We start from the raw sequence: 15,434 nt of genomic DNA, 5'->3' as shown, positions 1-15,434 counted from the left end.
ACTGTTTTTCATAAACCGTCGCTACTATTGCGACTGTTTGATAAACCCGTCGTTATTTTGTGCGACGTGTTTTTTACCTGTCGCAATATCCGACGGTCTCGTATTCCACCGTCGCACATGGCGACGGGCAAAAAATCCGTCGCACAAAATGGTGACGGGTTTGTCGCACAGTCGCAATATTAGCAACGGGTAATATACAAACCGTCGCTAATATAATAGCGACGGTTCAAAATACACTGTCGCTTAATTCGATAAGCGACGGTTTTATTAACGACCGTAGCTATGTAGAAACGGTTCAACCAAACCCGTCGCTATAATAGCGACGATTTTGGCCACAACCGTCGCCGATCTAAATCGGCGACGGTTCAACCAAACCCGTCACTATAATAGCGACGGTTTTGGCAAAAACCGTCGTCGATCTAGATCGGCGACGGTGTTTACGAGAACAGTCGCTATTATAGCGACGGGTTTAGTTGAACCGTTGCTATATAGCGACGGTTTTTAATAAACCGTCGTAATGATTATATATATACCGAGCTTCGCGAACATTTTCTTAAACGATTTTTCGTCTATTTCTAGTAGTAGTTAAACTCTTATCAATTTTTTCGAAGTTTCGTTTTTTTTTATTTTGTACTAACAATTTTTCGTATTTATTTCGTAGATTTGCTCGTCGGTGCGATCTTCCAGCGTTACGTGGAGCTACATATCTTCGCGCAAATCAGGTTTTAAATTTTTTTTGTACCGAAAATTTACTACATAATATAAATTTTTGCGTAGTATTTTTTTAATGAATTTTATGGATACAAACCGTCGCTTCTTAAACGGCGGTTTTTTTAAAAAACCGCTGATTAATATAGCGACGGCTTTTTTAAAACCGTCGCTTCATATAGCGACGGTGTTCTTCAAAAAAACCGTCGCTTAAGGTAGCGACGGTGTTTATATATTCGTCGCTTAATGTAGCGACGATGATGAATAATACAATATATGAATGATAAATCAAATATGTGGATGTCATAATGTTGTACAACTCCAACTGTTTGTAGAAATTGAGCCAAACATTTGCTAAAACAAAAATGTGTAATCAACCAATGTTTTATCAATCGCACCAAAAGGTGCTACTCTTACAAAGATTTGAATAAAAGTAATGATCAAAATGGAATTTATTAATATTGAATGATAAATAACTGTTCTCTCGATTTGAATAAAATAATGATCAAAATAGATAGTGCTAATATTGAATGATAAATAAATGTTCTCTCGATTTAACTGGATATTTTAAACTCTATAATTTTATTTAAAACTTCTAGAAAACAGTAAATATGCCAATGTTTAAAATAATTTTGACATAAATGGATATTATAAATTTTAACATAAATGGATATAATAAATCTTTAAATTGAAATTTATTACTTCATGTTTAAAATAGTTATCATATAAATGTATATTTTAGACAATTCATTAAAAAACTTTAAATCGTCGTCATCACCTAAAACGTTTCTCGCTTACAAGAATGGAACTGAGATGATGGCACGCGTAAAGCGTGACATTTAAGAAGCACGACTTCATTTTTGATAGAGCGAGACAATTAAGAAGCACGACTGCTAATTTGAACGCTCACATAGCACAGGCTCTCGCTGGCACAGTTCACACCCACCAATTTGGAGGTAAATGAGTCCTACTTCACATGGTGAATTTCTATTTTTATGAATGGAGTGATTTCCCATGTAGAGGACATATTTCTGGCAGACAGAGTCTTGTAACTCATCTTGTTACCCTTTCTGTTAGCTTCCGCCACGGATAATCTGCTGTCTGCATGCCATGTGGGGCCCCGGGTCCGATATCTAATACTAATAATTATAATTGTAACAAACCAAATGATTGATTAAAATACATAATTTGTAGTTCACAAATTCACATAAACATCGTCAAAATAATTTAATTGTCTCAAATGTTTGAAATATAATTTTCAACATGCCAAATTAAAGTAGTGACCCAAAGAACTCCAAACATTATCACATAGCTCCTAAGACCCGAGAATCCCACTCTAACTCGTATCTCCTCGCCAGGAGCTGGACTCTGCATCCCAAGCCTCGCCTCGCCTACAGTCAAGCACATGAAAACAAGAGGTAGCCGACGTGCCGGTGAGTATAAACTGTAATGCCCGGGATTTTATTTATTGTAATCTGAGATTAATCTGAAATGATTTATGAATTAATTGATGTGATTATAGACGAAAAGTATTAGACCGGGAAAGACGAAAAAAGACAAAAAAGAGGTGCGAGGGTAGTGCACTCGCGCACATGCGCGACTTGATGGGCGAGCATGCGCGGAATGGGCAGAAGACCCCGCGCATATGCGCGGAGTGAGGGCGCGCATATGCGCGAGGTGTCCAACAGCATTTCCAGAGAATGTGGCGCACATGCGCGGAAGACGAACGCGCATATGCGCGAGAAGCCAAGCGACAGGTCCAGAGAACCTCGCGCATATGCGCCGAGGGAAGGCACGCATATGCGCGAGAGCTGCCGAGATGCACGAGGCCGAGGCTTTGTGTCTCGCGCATATGCTCCGAGAAGGGTCGCGCATATGCGCGAGACGTGTTTCTTGAAGGAGCGAGCCACGTTTCTTCATCATGCAACGTGTATATATATATATATATATACATGCAATTCTTCTCTAAGAATCAAGAAAGGAAGAGCCGAGGGAAGCTTCATATGAGATTTAAGTTACGAGCAATCCGTCCGTCCGAATTTAAATCTGAGTACAACACTGTGTTGCTATCGACGACAGCTACAACTGGACGTAAGTTTTGTTACGTTCTGATATCGTTTGAAATTATGCTATTTGGGAAAATTATGACTTGACTAATATTATGTGTTCTGAATATACTGATCAGTATATAATCGAAGTCAAACCGAAAAACATGATGTTTATGTAATTATTATAATTTTCTGAAATGATATGACCGAGATTATACAGATTTGAGATTATGATCTGTTATGGATGAGATTATGATAGTTTGGATATCGATTATGAGTCGTGGTATTGTATATGTGATGTTGATGCACTTTCGCTTAATTCGATAAGCGACGGTTTTATTAACGACCGTCGCTATGTAGCAACGGTTCAACCAAACCCGTCGCTATAATAGCGACGGTTTTGGCCACAACCGTCGCCGATCTAAATCGGCGACGGTTCAACCAAACCCGTCGCTATAATAGCGACGGTTTTGGCAAAAACTGTCGTCGATCTAGATCGGCGACGGTGTTTACGAGAATAGTCGCTATTATAGCGACGGGTTTAGTTGAACCGTTGCTATGATTATATATATACCGAGCTTCGCGAACATTTTCTTAAACGATTTTTCGTCTATTTCTAGTAGTAGTTAAACTCTTATCAATTTTTTCGAAGTTTCGTTTTTTTTTATTTTGTACTAACAATTTTTCGTATTTATTTCGTAGATTTGCTCGTCGGTGCGATCTTCCAGCATTACGTGGAGCTGCATATCTTCGCGCAAATCAGGTTTTAAATTTTTTTTGTACCGAAAATTTACTACATAATATAAATTTTTGCGTAGTATTTTTTTAATGAATTTTATGGATACAAACCGTCGCTTCTTAAACGGCGGTTTGACGGTTTTTAAAAAAACCGCCGATTAATATAGCGACGGCTTTTTTAAAACCGTCGCTTCATATAGCGACGGTGTTCTTCAAAAAAACCGTCGCTTAATGTAGCGACGGTGTTTATATATTCGTCGCTTAATTTAGCGACGATGATGAATAATACAATATATGAATGATAAATCAAATATGTGGATGTCATAATGTTGTACAACTCCAACTGTTTGTAGAAATTGAGCCAAACATTTGCTAAAACAAAAATGTGTAATCAACCAATGTTTTATCAATCGCACCAAAAGGTGCTACTCTTACGAAGATTTGAATAAAATAATGATCAAAATGGAATGTATTAATATTGGATGATAAATAACTGTTCTCTCGATTTGAATAAAATAATGATCAAAATAGATAGTGTTAATATTGGATGATAAATAAATGTTCTCTCGATTTAACTGGATATTTTAAACTCTATAATTTTATTTAAAACTTATAGAAAACAGTAAATATGCCAATGTTTAAAATAATTTTGACATAAATGGATATTATAAATTTTAACATAAATGGATATAATAAATCTTTAAATTGAAATTTATTACTTCATGTTTAAAATAGTAAAGTTCACACCCACCAATTTGGAGGTAAATGACTCCTACTTCACATGGTGAATTGCTATTTTTATGAATGGAGTGATTTCCCATGTGGAGGACATATTACTGGCAGACAGAGTCTTGTAACTCATCTTGTTACCCTTTCTGTTAGCTTCCGCCACAGATAATCTGCTGTCTGCATGCCATGTGGGGCCCCGGGTCCGATATCTAATACTAATAATTATAATTGTAACAAACCAAATGATTGATTAAAATACATAATTTGTAGTTCACAAATTCAGATAAACATCGTCAAAATAATTTAATTGTCTCAAATGTTTGAAATATAATTTTCAACATGCCAAATTAAAGTAGTGACCCAAAGAACTCCAAACATTATCACATAGCTCTTAAGACCCGAGAATCACACTCTAACTCGTATCTCCTCGCCTGGAGCTGGACTCTGCATCCCAAGCCTCGCCTCGCCTACCGTCAAGCACATGAAAACAAGAAGTAGCCGACGTGCCGGTGAGTATAAACTGTAATGCCCGGGATTTTATTTATTGTAATATGAGATTAATCTGAAATGATTTATGGATTAATTGATGTGATTATAGACAGAAAGTATTAGACGGGGAAAGACGAGAAAAGACGAAAAAGAGGTGCGAGGGTAGTGCACTCGCGCCCATGCGCGACTTGATGCGCGAGCATGCGCGGAATGGGCAGAAGACCCCGCGCATATGCGCGGAGTGAGGGCGCGCATATGCGCGAGGTGTCCAACAGCATTTCCAGAGAATGTGGCGCACATGCGCGGAAGACGAACGCGCATATGCGCGAGAAGCCAAGCGACAGGTCCAGAGAACCTCGCGCATATGCGCCGAGGGAAGGCACGCATATGCGCGAGAGCTGCCAAGATGCACGCGCCGAGGCTTTGTGTCTCGCGCATATGCTCTGAGGAGGGTCGCGCATATGCGCGAGACGTGTTTCTTGAAGGAGCGAGCCACGTTTCTTCATCATGCTACGTGTGTATATATATATATATATATATATATATATATATATATATATACAAGCAATTCTTCTCTAAGAATCAAGAAAGGAAGAACCGAGGGAAGCTTCATATGAGATTTAAGTTACGATCAATCCGTCCAGTCCGAATTTAAATCTGAGTACAACACTGTGTTCCTAGCGACGACATCTACAACTGGACGTAAATTTTGTTACGTTCTGATATCGTTTGAAATTATGCTATTGGGGGAAATTATGACTTGACTAATATTATGTGTTCTTAATATACTGATCAGTATATAATCGAAGTCAGACCAAAGAACATACTGTTTATGTAATTATTATAATTTTCTGAAATGATATGACCAAGAATATACAGATTTGAGATTATGATCTGTTATGGCTGAGATTATGATAGTTTGGATATCGATTATGAGTCGTGGTATTGTATCTAAGATGTTGATATTGCTGGGTTATTGTGATTGTATTTTTATACCGTCGAAACATGAGTGGGTTGATATTGATCAGATTCAGTAGTGACTTCGATTATATTGTGATATCATCGATATGGATTAGATTGTATCTTGATCCGATATTGATCAGATTATGTCTTGATTTGCGTATTGATCAGAACAGGCCGTGCATTGGGCTGTATATTGATATTGTGTCCATTTGATATTGTAATTGCCAGATTGGGAATGGAAAGATTTGAAATAGAGACTTCGACTTCGTCAAACGGAGAAGACAAAGGTATAAATTTATGTTGATGCGGGATTGCACAACTCGAGTCCGATTGACTTGAGTTTCCCAAAATCACATACTTTACTTTATTGCATTGTTATTTGCAATTGAATGAGATTGATATCTTTGATCTATTGATTTATGTATTGAGTCATAGGCGGATATGCCTAATTGTAAATGAGTAATCTTGTGACAGTAGTGCCGGATAGTGATGGAATCGTCACTGGCACATTGCACATGGTCACAGGATAGGATATTGGTGAAAATGCCAAAGTCTGTGACGGATAGGTCAAGACACCGGATGTTTGGTCATATCGAAGTGGATAGAATTGGAGTTTCTTCTATTACTGATGTTCGATATGGAAAGGGCCAAAGTCCGTGAATAAGAACATACCACCACCCCGATCGGGAGTGTAGGTGGGTGTATGTTCTTATTCCGATAGGGATCCCTTGATTAGGACGAGTCGAGTCAGAGTCCATGAGTCACTGAGTGTGATTCAGAATTTGTGTTGATTCATGTGTCGGATTTGATACATGTTATATTCAGAGTTTATATTGATTCATGTTTCTGATTTTGATACATGTTATGAATGTTTATTTCATGCTTTTATAACTGTTTATATGAAATGCATGTATATATGATTTATACTGGGAATGTAATTCTCACCGGAGCTATCCGGCTGTTGTCTTGTTTGTATGTGTGCTTGACAACAGGTGGAACGGGATCAGGATCAGGAAAAGGATGAGAGATTATAGTTAGCGTGGAGATCCGGGCCCAGAAGCAGAGTAGGTTTCAGCACTTGATGTATAGATGCTAAACCTAGTTGAGATAGATATCTATAGTACATGTGTTGTACTTTTATACTGACATGTATATTAGATAGAGTACATTACGTTTCCGCATTTATAATTTAAAAAGAAAATTTGTAGTCCCATTTTTCTTAATTGTTATTTGACGTTAATAATGATTAAGACATGAATTAGCGTCCGGGTCCCCACAACAGGTGGTATCAGAGCAATAGGTCTAGAACTGTAGGTTTTTGAGACTGAGATAGAAGCTAGTGAGCGGGGTAGAATGAATTTTCTTTCCTTGCATGTGATTACTAGCATGTGATTTATTATAATGTTGAATTACATTGTGTATGCTAGCATGATATTATGTTTTACTGCCTTTAAATACATGTTACCTGAATATCTGAGATGATTTGGTAATATGTATTATTTGAAAAGGGATCAGAATCAATTCTTGATCAGAGGTAAGCTGATCAGAAAGGGACTGAGACGGATTTGTTTCATGTGATTGCTAATTCTTGTGATTATCAGATATACCTCCTCGAAGAATTCCAGAACGAGGTAGTACTTCGACTGATCAGATGGATGTGTCAGAGACTCTGATGGAAACATAGTTGAAGAAGTTTCAGTCGTTTCAACCTCCGATTCTGAGGGGTACTGAGACGCCAGTTGATTGTGAGAATTGGCTAGATGACATAGAAATGCTATTTGAATTTCTTGGTTTCATAGATGATTGTAGAGTTAAACTGATTGGGAACCAGTTACGGGAAGTCGCACGGAGCTGGTGGCTGGTAACCAAAGAAACCTTAGAACAGCGTGGTCCAGTGATTACATGGAAAATTTTTAAAGTTGAATTCTATCAAAGATTTTTCCCCGTATCATACAGATAGGATAAAGGTGCAGAGTTTACAAGTCTGAGACAGGGTCAGTTAAATATTGATGAGTATTTGGCCCAGTTCTTCACCTTGCTACGTTTTGCCCCTCACGTGGCTAGGAATGATGCAGCTGTATCTGATCAGTTCATCCAGGGATTGAATCCGGAGATATGTACATTGGTAAATGTGAAACAACCGAATAACTTTGCTGATACTCTGAACAGAGCCAGAAGAGCAGAAACAGTTCCGATGAGACAAAAGGAAGCCTCGTGTGTTCTTCCAGCACCGAGACCACAACAACTGCCTCCCAGAATCGAGATTGGCAGCAGCAGTGGTGGAAAGAAAGAACAGTTGAAAGCTCGAAAGAAGCAATTCAAGAAGTTAGGGAGCGGTTCATCTAGCTCCAGCGGTTCTAGCCCGAGTTATACTGGAATTTATTGCAGAACTTGCGGAGGGAGACATCCCACGGAGCAATGCCAGGGAGTGACTGGTAGATGCAATATCTGTAGACAACAAGGAAATTTTGCTAGAGTTTGTCCACAGAGAGGTTCCCGGAGATCTCATGGAGCAGAATCATCTTGTTTTAGTGACCGAGGAACAGACCCAAGATGTACTTGATGATATAGTGACATGTAACTGTTCTTTTATGATTATTTTGCGTATGTATTGAGAGATATTAATACATCTTATGCTTGATTTCTGAATGAACTGCATTGATTTATGCTTTATCTGTTGGGTCTGTATTTAGTGTAGTAATTATCTCCTTATTGTTGGGGAAAAGATTGATATCAGTGAATTCTGTAAATATCATATACTGCAGTAAGATGAGACTGAGATTGAGTTATACTGTGTTGTACTTGTGTTGTCTGATTCTGACTGCATTATTGATGTTGATGTGTTGACAAGTACAGAACTATTGTAGATTCTTGCCAGGAGATGGTAAGATCCGGACCTGAAATGGCCGAAGAAAGAAGAATATACGGTAAGGATTTTCGATTTAAAATTCCTTTGATATCCGTATTAGTTATGACTCGATGATTATCGAAAGGAATGGAGTAATTCCTTATGTATTCAGTTAATTTCTGAAACTAAGCGTATCATGGACTGAGTTGCCAGTAGCAGGAGAATTGCTAAAGTCTTCCTAGATGAGATTTTGGGTTTGCCTTATATATCAGGGAAAGTGATTTCAGCCTTGATATGATACCAGGTATTGTTCTTATTGTTAGAATTCCATACAGAATGATGTTGATTGAATTGGAAGAATTGAAATATCAGTTAGAAGATTTACTGCCTGATAGTTAGAGTTAAATCTGATTGTGTGTTTCCCTGTAAAATACTTCAGTTCTGTTTATCAGTTCAATTATGGGTGGATGAATCCTGTGTTCAGATATATTCTGATAATTTTATGCGCTGTATATTTATGATATTTGATTACTCGTAGCATATGATCGACTGAATCGAATATTTTGTATTGAATATTCTGAGAACTGAGATTATGGTATACAGAAACTGTTGAAATGTAAATGTTGATTGAGACAGCTTATATTCAGAAATGTCAGAAATGTTAGAAATTCATAGATATATGAGTTTAACAGGCTATTATATACGATTGTTGTTTTGAAATTACTGGAGAATTGTTATTGTTCTACAACAGTGTTTGAGACAGATTATACTGTTTGGGGGACATTACATTTGAAGATGATATAGCAGTTGATCTAAACAACTCGAAGATGTGATCGGTTAGTCCGAATCGACAGTATTGTCAGACATTGCGTATTATGAGTTTGATAGAGCAATGATTGAAATTTCGAATCTAATCCGATATTACTGTTGTTCTGAATCCGTGGTTGATACTGATTGTTATGCATCGTTGAAATTATAGACAGTTCAAACAAAACCAGAGCTGATTTTGAAAATTAAAGCAGTTCAAAAATTTGAGCAGAATGTTTAGAACTCGGTTTCGATAATCAGAACAGGGTGTCGATCAGAATATCAGGTATGTGAATAATCGACTTGGTTGTGCCGAATATTTGAATTTGAAATGACAGATATGGTTAGAAGTGCACAGTAGCCGATTCAGTAGTTATTCTGGTGACAGACAATATATGATAATTCGGAAAGATAGTTTGATAGAAACAGATAAGATTAGTTGTGGCAGAATTTGTACTGAGATGTCTATATTGGCCACCAATAGGAGAGAACGAGAGGAACCAGGAGATTGGTTATATAAATTATTGATTCCCGAATAGAAATGAGAGTACATTTCTATGGATTTTGTGATGAAACTATCGCAATATTTTTAAGATTGTGATGTGATATGATTGTGATTGACAACTTGAATCTGTATATGTTATTTTGTACAGTAAGATGTACAGACATGATCAGACGACTGAGTTGTATGTTAGAACAGTGGTCAGATTGCACAGAATGCCAACGTTGATTATATCATATTGTGAATTTCAGTTGATTTTGTACTTTTGGCAGAATATACAACAAGATCTTTCACCTATCGTTTAAAGATCAACGGATAGTCAGAGCGAACTATCCTGGTACTGGAGGATATCTCGGAACTGTCATGCTAGATTTTAGCACTAGTTGACATGATTTATTGTCACTTGTAAATTATTATATAACGATAGCTATCAGATGAGTATCGAGATAGCATCATGCGAGGCATTGTACAGTAAGAACTGCGGATTTTCTTTGTAAGGGGATTATATCTCGGTGATACCTAAGATTGGATTTGATAGGATCAGAGATATGACGTGAAGCTGATTTAAAAGAGAATAAAGACAGCTCAGAATAAATAGATTAAATATGTCAACGTCGGATGATGACCGTTGATAGTTGAGGTTGAAGATTGAATATAACCCTGATTGAAATTATCAAATTGATGAGGGATGATAGTATTGATTTGTTATGAGCTATTAATTGGTATATACGGATATTGTATAGCCAGTATTGTGAGATTGATTCTATTATCAGTTATTTCGAGTGGTATGATGAGATTATACTTCTTGAATTATTATCTAGATTGGAGTTAGAGATCCATGAAAGAAAAATAATCCGGAATGAAGACTATTCTGCTGTTGAACACACAGTAAAGTCGTCAGGATATCAAAGAGACTATCTGAAAGACAGAAGGTGATATGAGACTGAGATTTCAGAATTATTTCATTGCAATGAGTTTTCTGATTAACCTTTATTATACATTTCTTTCTTTATCTGATTTGATTGCCTGTGATTTCGAGGACGAAATCGAATCTTAGGGGGGGAGAAATGTAATGCCCGGGATTTTATTTATTGTAATTTGAGATTAATCTGAAATGATTTATGGATTAATTGATGTGATTATAGACGGAAAGTATTAGACCGAAAAAGATGAGAAAAGAAGAAAACGAGGTGCGAGGGTAGTGCACTCGCGCCCATGCGCGACTTGATGCGCGAGCATGCGCGGAATGGGCAGAAGACCCCGCGCATATGCGCGGAGTGAGGGCGCGCATATGCGCGAGGTGTCCAACAGCATTTCCAGAGAATGTGGCGCACATGCGCGGTAGACAAATGCGCATTTGCGCGAGAAGCCAAGCGACAGGTCCAGAGAACCTCGCGCATATGCACCGAGGGAAGGCGCGCATATGCGCGAGAGCTGCCGAGATGCACGTGCCGAGACTTTGTGTCTCGCGCATATGCGCCGAGGAGGGTCGCGCATATGCGCGAGACGTGTTTCTTGAAGGAGCGAGCCACGTTTCTTCATCATGCAACGTGTGTGTGTATATATATATATATATATATATATATATATATACATACAAGAAATTCTTCTCTAAGAATCAAGAAAGGAAGAGCCGAGGGAAGCTTCATATGAGATTTAAGTTACGAGCAATCCGTCCGTCCGAATTTAAATCTGAGTACAACACTGTGTTCCTAGCGACGACAGCTAAAACTGGACGTAAGTTTTGTTACGTTCTGATATCGTTTGAAATTATGCTATTGGGGGAAATTATGACTTGACTAATATTATGTGTTCTAAATATACTGATCAGTATATAATCGAAGTCAGACCGAAGAACATACTGTTTATGTAATTATTATAATTTTCTGAAATGATATGACCGAGATTATACAGATTTGAGATTATGATCTGTTATGGCTGAGATTATGATAGTTTGGATATCGATTATGAGTCGTGGTATTGTATCTGTGATGTTGATATTGCTGGGTTATTGAGATTGTATTTTTATACCGTTGAAACATGAGTGGGTTGATATTGATCAGATTCAGTAGTGACTTCGATTATATTGTGATATCATCGATATGGATTAGATTGTATCTTGATCCGATATTGATCAGATTATGTCTTGATTTGCGTATTGATCAGAACAGGCCGTGAATTGGGCTGTATATTGATATTGTGTCCATTTGATATTGTAATTTCCAGATTGGGTATGGACAAATTTGAAATAGAGACTTCGACTTCGTCAAACGGAGAAGACAAAGGTATAAATTTATGTTGATGCGGGATTGCACAACTCGAGTCCGATTGACTTGAGTTTCCCAAAATCACATACTTTACTTTATTGCATTGTTATTTGCAATTGAATGAGATTGATATCTTTGATCTATTGATTTATGTATTGAGTCATAGGCGGATATGCCTAATTGTAAATGAGTAATCTTGTGACAGTAGTGCCGGATAGTGATGGAATCGTCACTGGCACATTGCACATGGTCACAGGATAGGATATTGGTGAAAATGCCAAAGTCTGTGACGGATAGGTCAAGACACCGGATGTTTGGTCATATCGAAGTGGATAGAATTGGAGTTTCTTCTATTACTGATGTTCGATATGGAAAGGGCCAAAGTCCGTGAATAAGAACATACCACCACCCCGATCGGGAGTGTAGGTGGGTGTATGTTCTTATTCCGATAGGGATCCCTTGATTAGGACGAGTCGAGTCAGAGTCCATGAGTCACTGAGTGTGATTCAGAATTTGTGTTGATTCATGTGTCGGATTTGATACATGTTATATTCAGAGTTTATATTGATTCATGTTTCTGATTTTGATACATGTTATGAATGTTTATTTCATGCTTTTATAACTGTTTATATGAAATGCATGTATACATGATTTATACTGGGAATGTAATTCTCACCGGAGCTATCCGGCTGTTGTCTTGTTTGTATGTGTGCTTGACAACAGGTGGGACGGGATCAGGATCAGGAAAAGGATGAGAGATTATAGTTAGCGTGGAGATCCGGGCCCAGAAGCAGAGTAGGTTTCAACACTTGATGTATAGATGCTGAACCTAGTTGAGATAGATATCTATAGTACATGTGTTGTACTTTTATACTGACATGTATATTAGATAGAGTACATTACGTTTCCGCATTTATAATTTAAAAAGAAAATTTGTAGTCCCATTTTTCTTAATTGTTATTTGACGTTAATAATGATTAAGACATGAATTAGCGTCCGGGTCCCCACATAAACCCAGTATGATACAATCAATAACATACTGAGAATTAAAATGACAATTAGTTCATATGAAATTCATAAAGATGCAATGCATGATCAGAAGCTGTGGGCTATCAATAAATCTTAAGATCAAGTGAATCATCTGGTCATAGGGTACCCAAGGGAAGAGAATCCCCCAACAACATCCACCGACTCATCCGCTCGAGGTGGTGTGTTGTGTTCTACAATTCCAAGACTATGGTGCACCTATAGAGAGTGTTCAGGCCATAGCAGCTACCTCCGCATACACTATGCCAACGTCAACTATAGCCCCATACGTCCAATAAATCAATATATCAAGGCGACCTCCGCCATATCAAATCTGAATCGACAAGTGACTCAATATGCAATGTAATGATGCAAATCAATATCATCATCTCGATATCATAATAAACTCATCTCAAGGCCACAATCATCATCAAATCACAAGTAATTCATCGAGCCATAGAATTTTCAATATAAAAATAAAAATGATACTTTTACCTCGTATGTTACCGACCGTAACATACCTTCAAATATTACCAAAAGAAGATCGAAATGTGTAGGTGAGAAGTCTTGAACCTCTGAAGTCTTTCCTAGCCTGGACATAAGGTATTATACGCGATAAATTAAAATACCTGTCTGGCTCGAATAAGAATTACTCCATCCCAGGCGGTCGGACTAGAACAGATCTCCGCTGGAAGTCAATCGAAACTCGGTTCCTCAATAGCTAGTCCATCCCCAGAATGATGTCAAATTCTGGCATCGGCAGAACGATAAGATCCGCATACACAAGATTACCATGAAGTTCAAGGTCTATATCTCGAATCACATTAGTAGTTGTCATCTCCTCTCCAGATGGCAATGCTACTGAATACGCTATGTCTAGCCCAATTGTCTTGATCTTGAGAGAATTTGCAAAGGTTTCTGAAATGAATGAATGAGTAGCCCCTGAATCTATCAAGGCTTTCGTAACTGAACCGGCTATAAAGATTCTCCCTAAAAGATTGGAATATCATGCTAAACCCAATAGTTTTACAAGGATTTTGCTTATAGACATGCAAAGGTCAAAGTTCTTCTAACCTAAATTCCCGTAAATAACACTGATTAGAACATGCAATTCTATCATAAATTCTAAGTTCAAAATCTTAACCCAAAACATTAAACTTCAAATACAACTTAAAGATTTAGGATACCTGTCATGAGCATCGTCTCCAGGTTAGTCTAGACTTGATTTTTTCTTGTTGTGTTTATTGTGTGTTAATCAATTCTTTGATAACATGTATTTATAAAATTAAATAACCATTATTTAATTACTTAATTAATTATTAGTTGATTAATTCTAGACTCTTCTAGGATATTTAATGAGAATGTTATACTTATTAGTTAATATCACTAATTTATTATTTAATTAGTATATTTTAAATTTATTAAATAAATAATTGTGAACTCATCATAATCCGAATTGACGATCAGACATTGCTGATATATCGAGGGTATAAATTTTGTTCATATAATGAAAAATGAAATTTTCGATTGATTCATTTTTGGCAGCTGCTACATTTGCGAACTCCTTCATTAAAACAAGATGTTTCATTCCCATAACTGAATTAGCAGTCTGCAATCATTGGTACATCGAGGGTTGCAAATCAATTCGATAACAATTAGATGTATCTTTGAGTAATAATAGTGACAACATATGTGCAACTAAGAAAACACATTTTCCTAAAGTACATGTCCTTCTTTGGACGGAGACTCCTTGCACTATTAACTCATCATATCACATAGGATATCTTCACTCATAGGACAAATGATGAATCCCCAACTACAATGCAAAGATTCCTACGTGTTTCGAAACGACACCCAACCTCGCCACCTATTAATCTTCAATGGAGTCGGTAAACGGATCAAAGTGCATGTTGTTACGTAGAACTTCCATGTTGTCCCGGGTGAAAGGACTAATCATGTACAACCATAACTGCGGATTATTCTACTCGATAAGTGATAACCATTTGGACAGTTCGAAAGATAGTTGTTCAATGCCTCATCAACTGATCACCCATCTTTATGAATGAACACCCACATGTACTTACCAATGAAATGTGGCATTTTCATCTTAGATGTTAGTTTCAACCTCGAGCGTCCTTTATCCTTGTATTAGGTGGCTGAATCAACTAGGAATATAGTACACTTCCTAATGAATTTCATGATCCACTTGACTCATGGACCTCATGGTACTTATAGTAGATTCAAAGATTATATTTATGCAGCTTGCATTGATATATCTATAAAATAAATTTCATAATTAGATAAAATCA

The 15,434-nt window shown here is 37.3% G+C and overlaps 1 protein-coding gene across 2 annotated transcripts in view; it reads left to right on the top strand.

The window, feature by feature from the left end:
- Positions 1 to 15,434, top strand: part of LOC142543257 (mediator of RNA polymerase II transcription subunit 28-like) — a 48,320-nt gene that overhangs the window by 6,052 nt on the left and 26,834 nt on the right. The window lies entirely within an intron of this gene.

This window comes from Primulina tabacum, chromosome 4, assembly GCF_025594145.1.
Source record: "Primulina tabacum isolate GXHZ01 chromosome 4, ASM2559414v2, whole genome shotgun sequence".
Taxonomy (NCBI): Eukaryota; Viridiplantae; Streptophyta; class Magnoliopsida; order Lamiales; family Gesneriaceae; genus Primulina; species Primulina tabacum.
This window is presented reverse-complemented; position numbering and strand designations above follow the sequence as displayed.